The following is a 6,357-nucleotide window of genomic DNA, read 5'->3' as shown; positions in this document are numbered from 1 at the left end:
GCATCAGTCTCAACTCCACTAGTCCTCTTAATGGATGTTAAGACCTCTTAAGGGTGTCAGGGCGGGTGTGAGCGGCACCAAGGTGGGGGAGCGCCCCCTCAGCTGGCCTTGGGATCTGATGGAGGTGGGATGGCTGGTGCGGAGTCTTCCTCCGGTTTTGTGACTTCACAGCAAAGTACCTGCGGCTGAGAAGACACATTCCGTCCTGCTCTGGAGGGTAGAAGCCGAGACCAAGGTGTGAGGGGGCTGTGTCCTTGGAAGACTCGAGGGGAACATGCTTGCTTCTTCTGGGGGCTCTTAACATCCTGGCCTGTGGCCATGGTTCCCTCACCTGTGTCTACGTCTTCACCCGGCTTTCCATGTGTGTCTCTGTGCCCTCTTTTTATTTATTTTATTTTACTTATTTTGCAGTACTAGGGATGGAACCCAGGGGCATTCTACCTCCGAGCTATACCTCCAGCCCTATTTTTTATTCTTTATTTTGAAAAGGCTCTCACTGAGTTGCAAAGGGCCTCACTAAGTAGCTGAGGCTGTCTGCAAATCGCAATCCTCTGGCCTCAGCCTCCCGAATGCTGAGATTACAAGCGTGCGCCATGGGGCCCAGCTTGAGGATGCTGTCCTAATGTGATTACGCCTACAAAGACCCTATTTCCAAAGGTCACATGCACAGGCACCATGCTTAGGGCTTGAACGCTGCTTTTGGAGGGCGCTATGCAGCTCAGCGCACACACCAAGGTGGCCCTCTGCCTATCTTAACAGCCGAGGGTCTGTGTGGACAGTAGCAACGGTTGAAGGGCAGGGATTCCTGGGTGAGACTCCTCAAGGCCAAGCCCCTGCTTTGTAAATTGCAGCTGGGAGCCCCTGGCAAGTGCTGGCACCTCTTCCCCACCTATAAAGTGGAAATACTTGAAGTATTGGAGCAGCGCTGGGTGAGCAGTCAGCTCGGCACGGGCGAGCTATCGTCAGCCTGTCCCTCTGTGTAGTAAGCATGCCTTTGGGGGCAGGAGATGAAACCTGACCACCTGAGGCCGCACCAGTCAGAGGTTTAATTATTTTTAGTTATTATTATTTTTTGTGGTATTGGGGGATGGAACCCAAGGACATTCTACCTCTGAGCTGCACCCCCAGTCCTGTATTTTTGTTCTTTATTTTGAAACAGGGACTCACTGAGTTGCAAAGGGCCTCAGTAAGTAGCTGAGGCTGGCTGGCCACCGACCGTCCCGTCTCAGGAGGATCGCTCACGTCTGTTAGGAGATTAGGTAACACTTCCCACTTGCTCACATCATTGTGATTGTATTTTCTGCCCTCCATTAATTGGCCCTGAGTATTTTTTTTTTTTTTTTTTGTACTGGGGATTGAACCCAGGGGCGTTCTACGTCTGAGTTATACCCCAAGCTCTATTTTTTTTTAAGGTCTGATCTTATTTGTTACACTTAAAAAATTCTTATTTTTGACTGGACTCAGACTTGGAAGTAGAAGCTCTCGGAGAAGACAGACAGCCTGCGTCCCTTGGCAGCCTGTTCCTGGCGTTTTTCTTTGGCTTCCTTCATTCTCTTGGCCAAAAGTTTCGCAGATTCTGCAGCCTTGTCCTTGTTTTTCTTAGTGCGCTGTTTCTTCAGAGCAACACGCCGGCGTTTGTGTTGCAGGACGCGTGGATTACAAGATGCAGTCTTAGGTGCTTTGGTCCCGGGTTTCTTACCTTCCTGGTTTAAGGGCTTTCTGACAATGTATTGGCGGACATCGTCTTCTTTGGAGAGACTGAAAGTTTTCGAATTCTGCTGGCTCTTTTGGGCCCCAGGCGACGAGGCACAGTGGTATTCTGGAATATCCTTCCCTCTCTTTTTTACAATAACCAAGTTGGGAACGCTCAGATTGGCATCCACAACGCAGCCCCGAACAGATTGGCGCTCGCTCCAGTTCTCCCTGGTCTATGACAGGAGTGCCCCTTACTCAGTAGTAGGCGAACACGGCCGTGGGTCAAGACTCCCTGCTTCAGGGTGTCTTGTCGTTCCCACCCCTGATTCGGACCACACGACCCCTCCATTCTTCACCCAGAGCGTCAGCGGCAACTTCTGTGGCCGTATGCTTCTCGTAAAATGTACGAAGTTTGCGTTCATCGTCCACTTCAGTGAGTTTCTGGCAGCCAGTGGCTGGGAAAGAGATATTCAGCTTTCATCTACCTGGTGCCACGAAAAAGAGCTTGTTTTTAAATTTTTATTTATTTACTTATTTATTTATTTTTTCTGGGGCTGGGGATGGAACGCAGGGGCATTCAACCTCTAAGCTATACCCCCTGCCCTATGGTTCCCCCCCCCCAGGTCTGGGGATGGAACCCAGGGGCATTCGACCTCCGAGCTACAGCCCCTGCCCTATTTTTTATTCTTTATTTTGAAACAGGGTCTCACTGAGTTATGGAGGGCCTCACTAAGTAGCTGAGGCTGTCCCTGAACCGCGATCCTCTGGTCTCAGACTCCCGAATGCTGGGATTACAAGCGTGCGCCACCACGCCCGGCTTGTTTTTTATTTTCAAACGGGGTCTCGCGAAGTTACAGAGGGCCTCACTAAGCAGCTGAGGTTGATCTTGAACGTGTGATCCTCCTGACTCAGCCTCTAAAATGCTGGGATTACAAGCATTACCACCACCCCTGGCAGTCAGAGGTTTCATTTTATTTATTTATATATTAATTTATTTTCAGTACTGGGGATGGAACCCAGGGATATTCTACCTCCGAGCTACACCCCCGGTCCTATTTTTCAGTCTTTATTTATTTATTTATTTATTTATTTATTGCAGGTCTGGGGACGGAACCCAGGGGCATCCAACTTCCGAGCTACACCCCCAGCCCTATTATTTTATTCTTTAGTTTGAAACAGGGTCTCACTGAGTTGCAGAGGGCCTTACTAAGTAGCTGAGGATGGTCGCGAACTGCCATCTTCAGGTCTCAGCCTCCCGAATGCTGGGATTATGAGCATGCCTACCACGCCCGGCTCCCAGCAGTTCCCTTTAACCCCACTGTCCATGTAGCTGTGCACGGAGCCCTGGGGGACATCTGGTCCCCACAGGGGCCACGTGGTCCGTGTCAATGCCCAGTGCAGCCTGAATGGCAACTGTGCCGCCCGCATGCTGAGTCCTACCTGACACTGGCAGCTTTTCAGGGGCCAGAAAGACTGACTCTTGGGTCCCCTTGCCGCTCAGATGCTGTGGGAGTCAGCCTGCCTGCACCCGGAGTTGCCACACACCTGGCTGAGGGTCCGGGGTTTGCAAGATGGCTCTCTGCCTGCGTCCTCACTCATCAGCCCCTCCTGGCTCTTTCTTGTATCTGGATGACAGCCACTTCCTCCGAAAGCTTCACCTCCAGCCAACCTCACCATCCCGCTGCACTTCCACCAGGCCCCCTCCGGCCTCCTGTCACTCATTATATAAGTCCCTCCCACTCCTGTCTCCCCACCACCACTTCCAGGAGGAAGTGATGCTGGGGCCCGTGGCTGAGGACAGCAGGGCCCGGCTTGTGTGCAGCCTGCAGCCCAGCGTCTTCTGAAACCTTCAGATAGCTCCCCAAAGACAGTGTGGGGAGCCAGCACGAGGGGCGCCCCCAGGGGCAGAAGCAGCTGGCACACTTGTGTGATGGGCTTGCGGGGGAGGGGGGCAGGCCCCACTGGGGCTGCGGCAGGTGTGGGGCATGCAGGGGGCACCCCTGGTCCAGGGTACTCACACCTGGTCCAGGTGTGGCGGACCCCAGCAGAGATGGGGTCAGAGGGCTCTGGAAACCCTCAGGTGCGTCGGTGTCTATTAGATCAGGCAATGCTCTCTACCTACTTCCACCAGGACTGTATTTTCTGCCCCCATTAATTGGCCCTGAGTGGGTTTTTGTTTGTTTGCACTGGGGATTGAACCAGGGGCATTCTACCTCTGAGCTACACCCCAAGCTCTATTTTTAAATTTTGAAACAGAGTCTGGCTAAGTTACAGAGGGCCTCGTTAAACTGCTTAGGTGGGCCTCGAACCTGCGATCCTCCTGCCTCAGCCCCCCAGGTGCTGGGCTCACAAGCGAGCGCCACCACGCCCGGCTTGCGTTTTCTTTATCGCTTCTTCACCGCGAGGACACCCGGGTGGACTCGTCGCTACGTGAACCGTGCTGAGTGGACACGAAGGGCAGCTGCGTCTCACCATCCTTCCTCTGCAGACACCCAGGGTGGGGAGCTGTGTCAGGTGGCAGCTCTATTTCTAGTTTTGGAGGCAATCCAGACTGCTTTCCATGAACTGTACAATTAACAGTCCCAGCAACAGTGTATCAGTTTCCCTTCTCCAAGTGCTCACCAACACTGGTCTTTTCTTTTTTCCTTTCCTTTTTTTCCTTTCCTTTTTTTTGCGGTATTGGGATTGAATTCAGGTGCATCCTATCTCTGAACTACACCCCCAGCCCTATTTTTTATTTTAATTAATTAATTAATTATGGTACTAGGGATTGAACCCAGGCACATTCTACCTCTGAGCTACACCTCCAGCTCTATTTTTTATTCTTTGCTTTTTTTCCCTTCCTTTATTTATATTTATTTTGCGGTACTGGGGATAGAACCCAGGGGCTTTCTACCTCCAAGCTATACCCTCAGCCCTATTTTTTTTTTTTTTTTTTGTGGTACTGGGGGTGGAACCCAGAGGCTCTAGACTATACTCCCAGACCTATTTTATACTTTCTTTGGAAACAGGGTCTCACTAAGTTGCTGAGAGCCTCACTCAGTAGTTGAGGCTGGCTTCAAACCTGTGCGATCCTCCTGTCTCAGCCTCCCAAGTGCAGGGATTACAAGCGTACGCCACCACACCCAGCCCCGGCCCTATTTTTTATTTTTTATTTTGAAACAGGGTCTCACTAAATTGCAGATGATCTCACTAAGTAGCTGAGGCTGCCCTCGAACCTACAATCCTCCTATCTCAGCCTCCCAAGTACTAGGACTACCATGCCGGGCTCCTGTTTTTTATTCTTTATTCTAAAACAAGGTCTCAAGTTTCAGAGGGCATCACTAAAATAGCTGAGGCTGTTCATGAACCTGTGATCCTTCTGTCTTAGCCTCACAAGTAATGGGATTACAAGTGTGTGCCACCACACCCAGCTCTTCTCTGTCTTGTTGATTATAGGGTGCAATGATATCTCGTTGATTTGATTTGCATCTCCCCGATGACTGAGCATTTTTTCATATACTTTGTGGCCCTCTAACTATCTTTTTAGGCTGGGTGTGGTGGCGCTCATTTGTAATCCCAGCATTTGGGAGGTGGAGACAGGAGGATTATGGTTCCTAGACAGCCTCAGCTACCTAGCAAGGCCCTTCGCAACTCAGTGAGACCCTGTTTTAGAAATGAAAAGACTAAAAAATTAGGGCTGGGGGTGTAGCTCAGAGGTAGAATGCCCCTGGGTTCCATCCCCAGTACTACAAAACACAAAAACAAAATCCAAACCAAAATGGATTTACTGACACAAAGCGACGTCATACCAAATGCATTTATTTACACAATGTCTGAAGTAGTTTTTCTTTTACAGAGAACGAGAATGAAATGGGTATCTATTTGTTTCCTCTGATGGATGCAACACGGTGCCACAAACCAAGTGGCTTAAAGCAAAAAATTCCCTTCTGCTCTGCAGGACCAAGTCTGAAATGCGGAAGCTCCAGGGCCGCAGCCCTCTGCGGGTCCTTCCTGCTGCGGGGCCTCCAGGGGTCCTTGGCTTGTGGCTGAACCAGCCTTTTCTGCCTCTGTGCTCAGTCCTGTGTGCCAGTGTCTCTGGGAGCCTTGTTTTTCACACTGGAGACTGAACCCAGAAACATACCACATCTGACCTACACCCCTAGTCCTTTTCATGTGAAATGGTCTCGCTAAGTTGCCCAGGCTGGCAGTCCTCCTGTCTCAGCCTCCCAAGTACTGGGGTTAGACACGCACCACCATGCCTGGCGTAGCTCTCCTCCTAGAGACCTGACATACTAGGTTCAGGGCCTCCCACTCCAGAATGACCTTGGATTCACCTACTAGTCATGTGTATGAAATAACTAATCATGTGTATGAAGATCTATGCTTCCCTCCCTCCCTCCCTTTCCCTTTCTTTCTTTCTTTTTTTCTTTCTTTTATGGTATTGGGGATAGAACACAGGGGCATTCTACCTCTGAGCCACACACACCCCCAGCCCCAGCCCCAGCCCCCTACTCTTTTATTTTTTTGGTGGTACTGGGGTGGAACCCAGAGGCTTTCTATCTCCAGGCTATACTCCCAGATCAGTTTTATATTTTATATAGAAACAAGGTCTCACTAAGTTGTTGAGCACCCTCACTAAGTAGCTGAGGCTGGCTTCGAACCTGTGTGATCCTCCTGTCT

The 6,357-nt window shown here is 50.6% G+C and overlaps 1 pseudogene across 1 annotated transcript; it reads right to left on the bottom strand.

Moving 5' to 3' along the window:
- Nucleotides 1–1,444: 1,444 nt before the first annotated feature.
- Nucleotides 1,445–5,934, bottom strand: LOC308261703 (small ribosomal subunit protein eS6-like; annotated as a pseudogene). Its single transcript has 3 exons — nt 5,929–5,934; nt 4,106–4,177; nt 1,445–2,169 (listed from the first exon to the last, which is right to left on the bottom strand). The product of its transcript is annotated as a small ribosomal subunit protein eS6-like (transcript).
- Nucleotides 5,935–6,357: the final 423 nt, after the last annotated feature.

The sequence above is a fragment of the Muscardinus avellanarius genome (assembly GCF_963383645.1).
Source record: "Muscardinus avellanarius genome assembly, chromosome: 1".
Lineage (NCBI taxonomy): Eukaryota > Metazoa > Chordata > Mammalia > Rodentia > Gliridae > Muscardinus > Muscardinus avellanarius.
Note: the sequence above shows the minus strand (reverse complement) of the source record. Positions and strands in the feature narration are given on the sequence as shown.